At 43.1% G+C, this 14381-nt stretch overlaps 1 protein-coding gene across 1 annotated transcript in view; it reads left to right on the top strand.

Moving 5' to 3' along the window:
- The window catches only part of NDST2 (N-deacetylase and N-sulfotransferase 2), a 687503-nt gene that overhangs the window by 90718 nt on the left and 582404 nt on the right, over window positions 1-14381 (top strand). The window contains 1 exon segment of the mRNA XM_033942504.1: window positions 11825-11929. The gene's annotated coding sequence lies outside the window, so the exon portion shown is untranslated.

The following is a 14381-nucleotide window of genomic DNA, read 5'->3' as shown; positions in this document are numbered from 1 at the left end:
TCCAATCCTGGTGATTTGTTACTTTTTTTTTTTAGTCTGTCAATGCTCCTATCTCCTCATGCCCTAGCTTGTTATTGATGCGGCCACTAAAACAGTTCCTTTCCCCAGCATAACTTGATGCCTTCTTTTAACACACTGTTCTGCTACTGGAGCAGCCTGATTCTTTGGTTTCTTGAATGGCTTAATGGTTAGAGCAGTAGGCTACAGCCCAGGGAGTTAGGGTTCAAATAACACTGGTGCTGCTTGTGATCTCGAACAAGTCACTTAACCCTCCATTGTTTTAGGTATACATTTAGGGATCCTTTTACTTAGCTGCAGTAACTTGTGCTTACCACAGGTTAAAATCTACTACTTCAGGGTGCATGCAGGTATCCCATGGTACTTTTTGCACCTGGGCATACTTTCCACCAGCTAAAGAATATTTTATTTGTTAGCACAGGGGGGACATGTACAAGGGCCATATTTAGAAGTAGAGAGTAGGTGTTCCAGTGCTAATTGGATAGTGTAGTTATATGGCCACAGTTAGCCTGGGAGCCTTTATTGCTTGTAAAATAGTTGTTGGTAAGAGTTCCTGTGCTAATGGCTACACACTAATTGGGAAATTAGCATGTGGCCATTAATTGAGGAAATGGAAAATGCATCCATTTTGGTTCATAGACAAAAGCGTGCGACGACAAAAGCGCGCCGACAACCCTGCGCAGACAACTGAGCGCAAGGCGGAAGCGCGCCTAAGAAAAACAATATTTTAAGGGGCTCCGACGAGGGGTGTTGGTGGGGAACCCCCCCACTTTACTTAATAGAGATTGCGCCGGCGTTATGGGGGGTTTGGGGGGTTGTAACCCCCCTCATTTACTGGAAACTTAACCCTTTTTCCCTCTTTTTTAGGGAAAAAGTGAAGTTTTCAGTATAATGTGGGGGGTTACAACCCCCCAAACCCTCCACAATGCCCCCCCACACCCCGTCAGAGCGCTTTAAAATACTGTTTTTCTTCGGTGCACTTCTGCCTTGCGCTCAGTTGTCTGCGCTGGGTTGTCAGCGCGCCTTTGTCGTCGCGCGCTTTTGACCTGTCACCTTGGTAAGAGTTCCTGTGCTAATGGCTACACACTAATTGGGAAATTAGCATGTGGCCATTAATTGAGGAAATTGAAAATGCATCCATTTTACAGCCGTGCTAAATGTGGCCTCGGTGAGCATACTGCACTGGAAACCCATGTGCTAGTCATAGTGTAGACCACGTTTTAAGGGCTCCTTAGATTGTAAGCTCTCCAAGCATAGTGAAATATCTACTAAAGCTGACTGGAATTTACCATGAGCTACTACTGAAGAGGAGTGAGCTAAATCTAAATTTTACCTCTCCTGTCGGCCAACCCAGAGTAGCTTGTTCTCACTTGATCTCAGCAGTACCAATAGCACCAGCCTACTTCAGTGGCAAGAGGCCTCTGATAGAGTACATCTCTTCTGCTACTGATACAGCCTAATCTAGAACTGTCAAGTTAACCAGTTTCAGGAGGGAGGCATTTTGGCCAATCCTGGGTTTTTATATATTCCAAAGCATTGAAATTGAGCTCTCTCCAAGTTTTCCGCAAACATCTGAAAATCTGGCTTTTCTCAAAAAATGTAAGTCTCCCTCCAATTTAGGAATCAAGGAAACTCTTATATCTTGGCATCCCAAGTCCTGTAAATTTTCTTCACACTTCTACCTCTAACCCTCTGTTGTAGTTCCTTCCTATTTCTCCTACTGTAAACCGTGTCGAGCTCTACGAACGTGGAGATGATGCGGTATACAAACCTAAGGATTAGATTAGATTAGTTCTGTATTGCATATACCCAAGACTCCCAGCATTTTGCAGTTAGGAAAAGAGATCACAATCTGGCTTTTCCAGTGGAATTTTTCATTTTCCCTGGAATTGCTTTAAGACTGGGAATTGGATTGCAGAATGGCAGTAGGAACTGATGCAATGCAATCTATGTAGTGTGGCATTCCAGATTGCATCCCTCTCTCCTGCTTTCTTTTCAACATGTGATAGTTCAGTCTGGAAGTCTGGTCCCTTTCCCAAATGCCTCTTCAAATAAAAATGGTTTAAAATTCTGACATGATATAAACATCATATAAGCATCTGACAAACCAAGTGTCTAATGGATGTCTGATCTATAATCTTCGGCCACAGCATCTGTAAGACAGAGTTCAATTTAAGTAGTCTGATTTCATCTTGTGAGGGCTGCATTAGCGGAAAGACCTTGCATTTAGCATAATTCTATGGCCAGGACATTATTGCTTCAAATAACACATTCCATCAGCCTGTAGTGCTTTTAAAAATGTAGGAATTAGTCTATCAGGCTAAGAACCAACAAAGCTTGTTTCAAGTTCCACTGCTGCTACTTGTGATCTTCGTAAGTCACTAAATTCTCCATTGCATCCGGTACAAAATTTAAATTGGGAGCCCTCAGGAACTACCTACTGTATTTGAATGTAACTCAGCCTGAACTACTACTGAAAAGGTGTGAACTAAATCCAAATAATTAATTATTTAAAGAATACCCTTTATTCAGTTGGAAATCATTGCAAAGCAAAGGTACTAGTGTTCAATGCATTTGCAACCCATTAATACTGTCACTGCAGCATGTTGAATTATCTGCAAACTATGCAAATGCCTTTTTCAGCAGTCAATGTTTAATAGTGTGTTACACTGCTCATGAATAACTCATGTACCGTGTTTCCCTGAAAATAAGACCTACCCCGAAAATAAGCCTTAGACCCAGGATTCGCTGGCAGCAACTCTTCAACCCGCCCCTCCCCCCCCGTCACACAGTTGAACCCCTGACCCTCCATCCTTCCCTCCCATCTGAACTCCACCGACCGTGAGCGAGCCCTACATATACTATACCTTTAAAGCAGCGTCGGGTCGGCAGTATTTTAAACAGGCTGATACGGCCTTGTCCGCCAGGGAATTCACTCTGCTGCATTACTGATGGTGTCATCAGTAAGGTGGCAGAGTGAATTCCTAGGCAGATAAGGCCAAAGCAGCCTGTTTAAAATACTGCCGACCCGACGCTGCTTTGGATGAAGGTACAGTATGTAGGGCTCGCTTGTGGTTGGCAGGGTTTGGATGGGAGGGAAGGATGGAGGGTCATGGGGGTTCAGTTGCGCGGCAGGGGCGGGGGGAGTGCTCAAGGGTTCTGCTGCACAAGGGATGAGAGGGAGGGAAGGATAGAAGCTAGGCAAGGGTTCTGCTGCACAGGGGGATGGGAGGGAGGGGAGGAAAGATGCTGCACATGTGGGAAATAGGAAGAATTGGGGTGAAGAGAGGAAGGGAAAGATGATCATGTACATACCTGAAAATAAGACCTAGTGCGTTTTTTGGGCCCAGAATTAATATAAGACACTGTTATTTTCGGCGAAACACGGTAGTATACATACTGCAGATTATCTTGTTGCTTAACCAAGAATTATTACTATTGATGATAATTTATATATTTATTACATAGTAATCTTAACTATTGCTATTGATTTTTGTTTTTTATGAACTGCATAGTTATTTAACAGATATGCAGTATATCGAATATACTGGAAACTTGAAATTCTCTTGACCAAATGCAGTATGATTTGTGCTATAGAATGACACGGGGACAAATTTGTCCCTGTCGCCACAGGATCTATCGCCATTCCATCCCATCCTCAGGAGTTCTGTCCCTGCCCCCAACCCTGCAAACTCTGTCCTCATCTGCAAAGCATCAAACACTTATGATTTTAAAGTGTTTGAGGCTTATGCAGATGAGGACAGAGCTTGCAGGGATGAGGATGGGTCAGATGGATGGAGAGAGATCCTGCGGGAATGGGGACAAATTTGTCCCTGTGCCATTCTCTAATTTGTGAATTTCTGCTTTTGGTTTTCCCCAAAATTAATCAGGGGAACCGTTAACCATCTTGCATCAATTGGAACACCCAGTTTCCTAACTTGGTTCTCAACTTCTTCAAAAACTCCTTCCAATAGTATAATGTGCTTATGGTCCAGTAAACTAGCTGTCCCACTCTCAAAATCTATTTTTTTCTTGGTGGCAGTAGCATACCAAGGGTGTGGGGTGATCCATCCTGGGTGCAGGATGCTCAAGGGTGCTGGAGTGGTTGCGGATCTATGGTCTAATTGTGCATAGTCGTGGGGACCGCCGATCCTGTCCCCTCTGACATCAACTTCCTCTTCTGGGGCAGGGGACCAGTGGAGGTGACGGCTGCCTGCAGAGGGGTGCTTTGCACCTGGGTTCCTGCCCATTCAGGTATGCTACTGCTTGGTGGTGGTCACCATCTACTGACGCATGAAATCAGCTTTATCAAAGCTTTTACTTGACCTTCCCCTAAGTAATCACCACTACTTTCCGTACCATTGTCTTTGTCTCTACCACCTCTGGAAACTGTTCCACACATCTACCGCCCTTTCTGTAAAAAAAAAAAAAAAAGAATTTTCTTAGATTACTCCTGAGCCTATCTTCTCTTAATTTCATCCTATACCCTCTCATTCCTTAGTTTTCCTTAACCCCTATTTATCCTGTTTGTTTTAATTACTTTAGATCAGTAGTCCCCAACCCTGTCCTAGAGGACCACTAGCTAGTCAGGCTTTCAGAATAGCCCTAATGAATATGCATGGGGCAGATCTGCATTCCTATCATCTTCATTACATGTAAATTCATTAGGGCTATCCCAAACATCCAACTGGCTAGCGATCCTCCAGGACAGGGTTGGGGACCACTGCTTTAGATTGTAAGCTCTATAGAGCAGGGGTTGTCTCTTTTATATGTTTAATGTACTGTACAGCGATGTGTACGTCTAGCAGTGCTATAGAAATGATAAGTAGTAGTAGATGACTAAAGGGTAAAGGTAAACTCAAAGAATCTAATATATGGTTTATATTCCACCAACTCACCTAAGGTCCAAAGTAGAGAATGACACGGTGACAAAATTCATCACCATTCCTATCCCCGCAGATAACCGCGAGAAATAATCCCATGTCATTTTTTAGTGTCTATTTCAGCCTCAGTCCTTCTACACCAGCATTCTTCAAAGCAAAGCTTGAGGGTCAGTGGTTGTGGCCATTCATACTCTGATTCTTATGTGAGCCAAGGATAATGAAGCCATTGTGACATCACTGATGTGATTGGCTCTTAGGCACTGGTGGAATGAGGCATTATGACATCACAATATCTGCTCTGGATACCAGAGACTGTCATTCCGTAGTGTCTATCTCAGCCTCAGTCCTTCTACACCAGCATTCTTCAAAGCAAAGCTTGCGGGTCAGTGGTTGTGGCCATTCATACTCTGATTCTTCCCTCTCTCCTTAAAGAATGACATGAAGATGGTTTCCCGCAGTTATCCACGGGGACGGTGATGAATTTTATCACCGTGTCATTCTCTATTCCAAAGCGGATTATAAAAATAAAAAAATCACATACAGAAATACAAAAACACCCCCAATCTATAGAAAGTAGAGCCCTCTTTATCAAGTCATAGTAGTGAGTGCTGTGCGACAAATGCACCAAAGCTCATTTAATCTTTATGAACTTCACTGCATTTGCCATGCCAGCCCATGCTATTCAGCTTGATAAAAATGTACTAAATGAAAAAGTCTTTAAAGAATGTAAAAAACAGAACAAAACCTAAATAAAGCTTCAACAGCCATTTATTGGTAAGGCATTCCAAGGAAACAGAAGGTTATAGCAGAAAAACTAACAGGTGAATATTCAGCTGCTGGTGGTCAGTGTTTCTGTAAATGCCAGTGCCCTCATAACTCCTAGATCCACCCTGGCACTAAAAGGAGAATGCCATGGAAATCAGAGCAGATGTTTTATGACATTTCTGGCCCATTCAGTATGGTTGAAGTAGCAGGAGCCTTTCCTGCACACTTAAACTATGCTGAATATCAAGTATAAATTAATTTTTTGCTTCAGTCTTTATTGAAGGAGGTAGTGGAAAAAGAACCTATGCCAAAATATTCTTTGAGGGTAATGTTTCACAGAAATTGTTGGGACAGATGTAATGGAACAAAATGACAAACTAAAAAAGTAACATATCAACAGGATTGGATAGCAGACACCCTAAAATACCAACTCAAAAAAAAAAATTCTGACTTTATACATTCTTATGTAAATTAGCTGTGGTATGTAAAGATTGGAGGCTGGATTTAGTGCCCATTTTTAAAAAGGGCTCAAGGGGTGATCAGAAAACTATAAATCAGTGAGCCTGGTGTTTTGTGGAGCAAAATTACTGACCATTTGGATTGGTATCAAAGATTGATGAATCAGAACCAACATGTTAGGTGCAAAAGAAGAGCCAAGTGGAGAGACATGAAACCTGTAATAGTCTAGCTTTCTCACGGTTTTTTTCATAAAATATACAAGACCTGACATGACCATGTTTCAGCAACTGCCTGCAACAGTGATTATCTATAAAAACATAAATAGTTGCTGCTGATTGACAGAAGGTAGATCTTTGGCATCTATTGGTATCAAGTGATTATATGAAAAATGACAAATATGTTTTAACTTTGGCACGGATTCTGTATAAGACGCCCGGGAAGGGCGTCCTATATAGAATTGGGCCTAGGCGCATCCAAAATAAACCCGATTCTGTAACCGACTTCCTAGTTACAGACGCCGGTTACAGAACCGGGTTACTGTAGATGCAGCCGCTATAGTTATTGTGGCAAGGAATCTCCCTGCTGTGATTAGTATAGCTGGTGTGGCCACCAGTCTCCCCCCGCTCCCCCTAAACAAAGGATGCAGGAGGGATGCCCAATCCCTGAGGCAGGAGGGTTTCCCAATTCCTCCTGCAGAAAGACCGCCCACCCCCCCCGTACGATCGCGGCAGGAGGGAGCCCAACCCCTCCTGCCCGAGGACTGCCCTCCCCATAAGATCACAGCAAGAGGGAGCCCAACTCCTCCTGTCCAAAGACCACCCACTGCCCAGTACAATCGCTGTCAGGAGGGTATCCAACCCCTCCTGCCGGACTCCCCAAAGAACCCCCCACCCCTCCCTGTTGATTGCCGGCAAGAAGGTGCCCAACCCACAGGAGCTTGATTGGCCCAGGCGCCTAAGCCCTGCCCCAGTACATAGAAGGCCCCAGCGAGAAGGCCACAAAGCGGCCTGTTAGTGCTGCTGACCCAATGCTCTTCTGCTGGAAGGTATTTATGGTCGCGGTCAGCGGGAATCGATTGGAAAGGAAGGATGGATCAGTGGGTGTTCGGCAATTCGGCTGCACGGCAGTGGGTGCTCCAGGGTTCTGCTGCACAAGGGATGGGAGGGATGGAGTGATAGAAAGATGCTGCAGAGGGAAGGCACAAGGAGATGGGTGAGAGGGGAGGAAAGATGTAACACATGTGGGGGAGAGAAAGGAAAGAGGAAGAATTGAGGTGAAGGAGAGGAAGGGAGAGATGATCATGTACATGAAAAAATAAGACCTACCCAAAAATAAGACCTAGTGCCTTTTTTGGGCCCCAAATTAATATTAAGACACTGCCTTATTTTCGGGGAAACAACACGGTATCGGGTAAAATGAGGGTAAATAGGACAAATAGAAATTCCCCCTTTACCAGTATATTCAGGGTTCTGGGGCATCGATCCCCAGAATTATATGTATAGAGGTAACTAACTGCTTAGAGAGATTTTCTACCAGCTCCCACAAAACTATTAACCAGAGGGAAACAAACTGTTTCTCCCTACTCCTAACTGCTCACTTCTCCTTTTCACACTAACTGCTTTGTCTTTTCTCTACACTGTTTCTCAGGCTGAAAAAAACATCTAAATCTTTAAAAACAGCTCATGGCAGTGGGAGGAGTCTATATAATGTACAGACAGTTTGCCTGTTGCTATGACATCATAGGCCTGTTTGCTGAATTTCTGTACTTTAGATTCAGTGAACACAGAAATCCTCCTCCTCAAACACACTCCCTGCCATAATTGGATGGGTCCTTACATCTACCTGTAAGGCAAGTGTGGTAAGCACAATTGCTACCTAATATAGCAGAGTTGTCCTGACTAGCCAATTGAACATATTTACTTAGACATTCAAGAACTGTCAACCAATCAGCAATGACGATCTTTGTAGACATTTGTATAGATTGATTAGAAGGGGTACCTAATTCATCATAAACAAGTCCTGGCTTATGAGTCCTGTCTGACCTGCATGCATACCACAACAGTATCATAAGCATGCTGACCAGAAGAGTCGTCTGAAACAGCAGGCTTACTTTCACTATCAGCTGTATTTTCCTCAGTTACACTAATTAAAGGTACGGGAGCATTAATGTCTCAATATTCCTTTGTAAGGACTGTTATCAACTTTGGAACTGCTAAGTTCAGGTAGAGGTTCAGATTCACTAGTTTATTCAGACAAATTTTGCATTACTTCTGGCCTACAATATATAGGAGGTATATGAGGTATGTAATGTGTATGTTGTATGAGAGAGAGTCACTAAGATCCTCTAATTTTAGAATTTCTTTCAGGCACTGTCTTAATTTCTGACCCATTTGTGAAGTGTCTCACTAACTCAATCAGATCTAAGTCTTGTGATGTTGAGGATTGCTTTGCTACATCCCACTAGTCTCTGGATTCATCTGCTGCTGATGCTAAGGAAGGAAAAATTATGCCTTACTTGTTAATTTTCTTTCCTTTAGACACGGCAGATAAATCCAGAGCCCCACCCATTCAGGATTTGGGATTTTTCTGCGGTTGCTTCCCATTGAGGGTTTTTTTCGCGTTCTTTTGTGGCGTTGTTGCGGTTGCTTGTTGTTGGTCCATGGTTGGACTTTGTTCTGGGAAAGAAGTTTTTTTTTATATACATGCAGAGTTGTGGTTCCTGATGCTTGGGCAAGGAGCGATACTAAATGGCAAGTAGGGGTTCCATCCATTAGGAGCACCTGCAATTCAGTTCTCTATCTTCACCTGCTGGTAGATGTGCGATATCTCACTAGTCTCTGGATTCATCTGCTGTGTCTAAAAGATAGAAAATTAACAGGTAAGGCATAATTTTTCCTTCTCTCATCTTCTATCAATTGCCCCTCCCATTTCACGTCCTGTAAGATGTGCCAAACCCCAGCCCTGGTTGACCTCCAAAATCCATTACCTGCGTTCCTGTGCCCGAGCTGCTGAACGTCTTTGGCTTAAATCCCGCACACATGCCGACTTCATTTCAAATTCATGCTGACATCCTTCCAATTTACCCTCTCGCTTGCCAAACAAGTCTACTACAACCATTTAACTAACTCTCTTAGTGCCATCCCTTGCAGTCTTTGCCACACTCAACTCTCTACTCAAAGTGCCCCTACCTCCTATCCCCTCTTCACTTCCCCTCAGACAATGGCAGAGTTCTTCCACGTCAAGATTCACAAGATCCACTTTGAATTCTCAACCATGTCACCTCCCCCACCACACCTTCCGACTGTCCACTCTGTCAACTTCCCTTCAACAACAACTACAGCCCTTTCTTTCTTTTCTGAAGTCACAGAAGAGGAAACTGCTAACCTTCTCTCCTCCTCCAAACCCACCACCTGTTCCTCTGATCTGATTCCTACCCGCCTACTCGGATCCATCACTCCCACTGTAACCCTCCCATCTATCACATCCTCAACCTTTCATTCTCCACTGCTACAGTTCCTGATGTCTTTATACATGCCATAGTTAATGCCCTACCTCAAAAAGCCCTCACTAGATTTCACATCTCCCTCCAACTACTGCCCTATCTTCCTACTCCCCTTCCTATCCAAACTACTCGAACGTGCTGTTCACCGCCGTTTCCTGGACTTCCTTTCTTATAATATTCTTGATCCACTTCAATCGGGCTTTCACGCTTTCCATTCTACAGAAAATGCCCTTGCCAAAGTCTCTAACGACCTGTTCCTGGCAAAATCCAATGGGCTCTACTCTATCCCGATTCTTCTCGATCTGTCTGCTGCCTTCGACACTGTTGATCACCACCTCCTTCTCGACATACTGTCCTCACTGGGATTCAAGGGTTCTGTTCTCTTTTTGGTTTTCTTCCTATCTCTCTCATCATACTTTCAGTGTATGTTAAGGTGGATCCTTCGCCTTCCAAGCTGCCAAGCTAAACCCATGGCTAACCCAAATGGCCCTCAAGGCCCCCAACTACCTCGGCTTCAGAAAAATGCTCAAAACCCACCTCTTCCAAGACCAGGATCCTTAATACCCCTTCCTAACTAAATAAACCTCCCCCCTCACCTCCTCCCCCTCCCCCCTGGCAACTCTGATCAAGTTGGTCTTGAACCGCTGTTATTCTGTTTAATCGATGTGAACCATTTGTAACTCTATTTAATTGATGTGAACCGCCTAGAACTCTTCGGGGTATGGCGGTATACAAAAATAAAGTTATTTATTATTATCCTCCTCCATTGCCATCCCATTGTTTATTGACGTCCTCCAAGGCTCAGTCCTGGACCCTCTCTTCTTTTCTATATATATATATATACCTACTCTCTTGGTACACTGATCTCCTCTCATAGTTTTCAATATCACCTCTATGCTGATGACTCCCAGATCTACCTCTCCACACCAGATATCTCTATAGGAATTCAGGCCCGAATCTCAGCCTGCCTGTCTGACATTGTCGCTGGGATGTCTCACCGCCATTTCAAACTGAATATGGCTAAAACTGAACTCCTTATCTTTCCACCTAAACTCACCTCCCCCCTCTCACCGTTCTCTGTTTCGGTGGATAACACAATCCTCCTCTTTTCTCATCAGCTCACAACCTTGGTGTGATCTTTGACTTCTCTCTCTAATTCTCTGCTCAGATCCAACAAACTGCCAAAACCTGTCGCTTCCTCCTCTTTAATATTACCAAAATCCATCCTCTCCTCTCTGAATACCAAAACCCTTATCCACGTTCTCATCACCTCACGCTTAGACTACTGCAACATACTTTTCTCAAGCCTCCCGTGCACCCATCTCTCACCTCTTCAATCCGCTCAAAATGCTGCTGCATGATTCATATTCCGCTTTTCTCACATTACCCCTCTCCTCAAGTCACTTCATTGGCTCCACGTCCATTTCCAAATACAGTTCAAACTCCTCTTACTGACTTACAAGTGCATTCACTCTGAAGCCCCCCAATATCTCTCTTCACTTATCTTCCCCTATGCTCTTCCCCGTGAACTCTGTTCATTGGGCAAGCCCCTCTTATCTGTACCCTTCTCTTCCACTGCCAACTCCAGACTCTATCCCTTCTTTCTTGCCACACCATATGCCTGGAACAGGCTGCCTGAATCTATACATCATGCTCCATCCCTAGCAGTATTCAAATCCAAGCTAAAAGCCCACTTTTTTGAATCTGATTTCAACTCTTAACTCCCACTCAACTGCTGTCAGATATTTATACCCACTGTATCATTTCCTCTACCATAATCTCCCCAACCTTGAGATGTCCTGTCTGTCAAATTAGATTGTTAGCTCTTCTGAGCAGGGACTGTCTATTCTATGTTAAATGTACAGCGCTCCGTATGCCTTTCAGCGCTATAGAAATGATAATTAGTAGTAGTAGTAGTAGTTTAGGGATCTGTGCCAATGATTCTTGGAGAGACTCTCTCATGCTCTTCTCATTTTCAAGTAAACCCTCCTTTGGCCAGGGCCAAGAAAAAGCTTCCTCATTCTTGGAAATGGAAGCCTGGTCAGCATGATTTAATGGACTATACTTTTTTTTTTTACATTGCATTGTATCAATACCCTATTGGTTTTATGCCCTGTTTGTTTTTTCCATTGTTACAGTTTGTAAAAACCTAACCAAAAATTAAACAAACAATAAAGCCACCTTTTTCTTTTAACAGGGAGGAAGAAAGCTTTTTCATTCTTGGGATTAAAAGTTTGGCATAGTTCTTAAGGCATCTGGCGTTACAATGTCCCCGTGAAAATGGCATCACGACGCATATAATGTAAGTTGATACACTGCATGTAATCATACGCATAACCCACATGTGCTCATGTGTTGTCATGTAATTATACATGACAAACACAAGCTGGTGCTTAAAAATCTGCTGCTCTACATGGCTATTTAGTATAACGTGCTAGGTCACGCACCTTTTATAAAATAGTTCCACTAATATAGGTGCACTGTTACGGACATGCCCACTTGTTGCGAGGCTTCCTGTGTGCAATTGGCCCCATTTGGCAGAGCGATTATTCAGATTTTCAGTCCACCACTATCCATAAAGGGCAAGAACATATATTTTTACTGGCTGCTGTATCCCTTTGAAAATTGAAGTGATGGTCTCCTTAATTTCCATAAATATCTCAAACACAACCCCACACAGAACAAACGAACCTGCTCAGCAACGCTACAAGGCTTAAACATACATACACCCAACCATCCACAGCAAGAGAAACACTCAATCAAACAGAAAACAAAAAAAGAAGTGGAAAAAAGCCTCAGTTCAGCTTGATTTGGTAAAAAAACTCCACTTCACACACACTCCTACACAAACAAACCGGTAGGGTGAAGAAAGCACTGTAATAGCTTGCAAAGTCAATGTTCAAAAGCACCAGGGATACATAACCCCACACGTGAAAAAAATGTGGCAACAGGGCCCAAAGGCACAGTGATCCGAAATCATAGCATTAGGCCAAAAAAACCACTTAGCTGCTAAAGTCCATCAGATATGTCTCAATCCAGCATAGTAACACAGCAGCTAGAGCTCCTTAATTTCCCCCTGGAATAGGCCTATCATGCCTTATGAAAGAAATGCTGAAGCAGAATCTTTTGAAAATTAGGCCTGAAGTCTTACTAACCTTTTATCGTGTTTATTATGTGCTTGGTTCTTTGTTACTGGGTTCAAAGAAGGAAGCATTATATACACTCAAGTTAATGTTTCCAACCTCTTGGTCCAATTCAAGAGAAGAAACAATATATAAGCTACACGTTTACCTTTATCTTGGACTCTTAGTGGGATTAAATTCTGAGAAAATACTTCAAAAGACATTTTTTTCTTGGTGCTAGAGGAAATGAGTTCATTGATCATACTATGGTTACTCAATCCTTAAGAAATGTATTTCTTTGTACCCACAAGCTTTGAGGTTAGGTAGCTAGAGGTTTGTTTGTTTTTAAAGTTTCCATACAAGTGCTTGTTGAAATGAGGACAAGGTTTACATCTACACTGAGGCTGATCATTTGTAAGTTTTTATTTTGTGTAAGACCTGAATACGCCTTTAGTTCTGAGTAGTGAAGATAGTGGGTGAAGATTGGTTAGAAATGCTGTTGTAAATTGATTTTCTGAATTTGTGTATGCTTCATTTGTATGGGTATCTGCTCCCTTGTTTTGTGGACTTGGATTTTCATGTTTTCTAGTTAATTATTTTCTTAGTGAGGGCTATTAGATTGTATTAGATTTCACAGGTAATGTGAATATATTACTTTATGATTTATTAGTTTTGTTTTTATCTGGAAATAAAAAGAAATTAAAATCCCCATACTATTATTTGCAACATTAGAGCTTATTCTGATGCTGCAAGTTTTATTCAGAAGACGGACCTTTCTCCATTTAAGATCTAAGGAACTTTAGGTAGGGTTTCTTTCTTTCTGAAGTACCGTATTTTTCGCTCCATAAGATGCACCTGACCATAAGACACACCCTAGATTTAGAGGAGTAAAACAAGAAAAAATAACCCATTCTGAACTAAATTCTGTAGTAAATATAACAGGTTCTGCACCCTTTCCCCCCTCCCCGTTTAACACCAACTCTGGCAGGAATTTCAAATCTGACATATTGTAATTACAAAACAGAAAATAAAATAATTTTTTCTACCTTTTGTTGTCTGGTCATTATTCAAATTATGTTGTGGTCCCAGGCTCTGGTTGTCTTCTAATAACTCGCTTGCCAGGGTCTCCTTCTTTCTTCTTCCCTTCTCTCCCTCCATCCCGGAAGCTGAAGACAGGCACCTCCCCCAGTGGTTTGAGAGGGCCAGAGGCCAAAGAGGGGCCCAGCAACCAAAAACAACCATCCAGGAAGAAGGCAGGCCACGAAGAAGGCAGGCCCTGATGTCTGCATCAATCCAATCATGACAATCAGGCAGGCCCCACTGGCACCAATCAACTGCACAACCATCTCCAGGCGCAGCACAGCGCAGCTCTGCCAATGTAAAAAGGAGCCACATCAAAATTGGAGCCCCATATGGATGTGTTGCAACCACCAACGTCCATTCACATTCCTACCTAATCAGCCTTCTCTGCTGCCTCTAAACAGCTCTGCCACCACCGTAGCACATTCCCTCTGCCGCGGTCCCACCCCTCCTCTGACGTATGGAACCACAGCAGAGGGAACATGCTACGGTGGTGGCAGGGCTCCAATTTTGACTTAGCTCCTGTTAACATTGGCGATGCTGTGCTGCATT

The sequence above is a fragment of the Geotrypetes seraphini genome, chromosome 4 (assembly GCF_902459505.1).
Source record: "Geotrypetes seraphini chromosome 4, aGeoSer1.1, whole genome shotgun sequence".
NCBI lineage: Eukaryota > Metazoa > Chordata > Amphibia > Gymnophiona > Dermophiidae > Geotrypetes > Geotrypetes seraphini.
The sequence above is the reverse complement of the archived record's forward strand: the minus strand, read 5'-3'. Positions and strand labels throughout refer to the sequence as shown.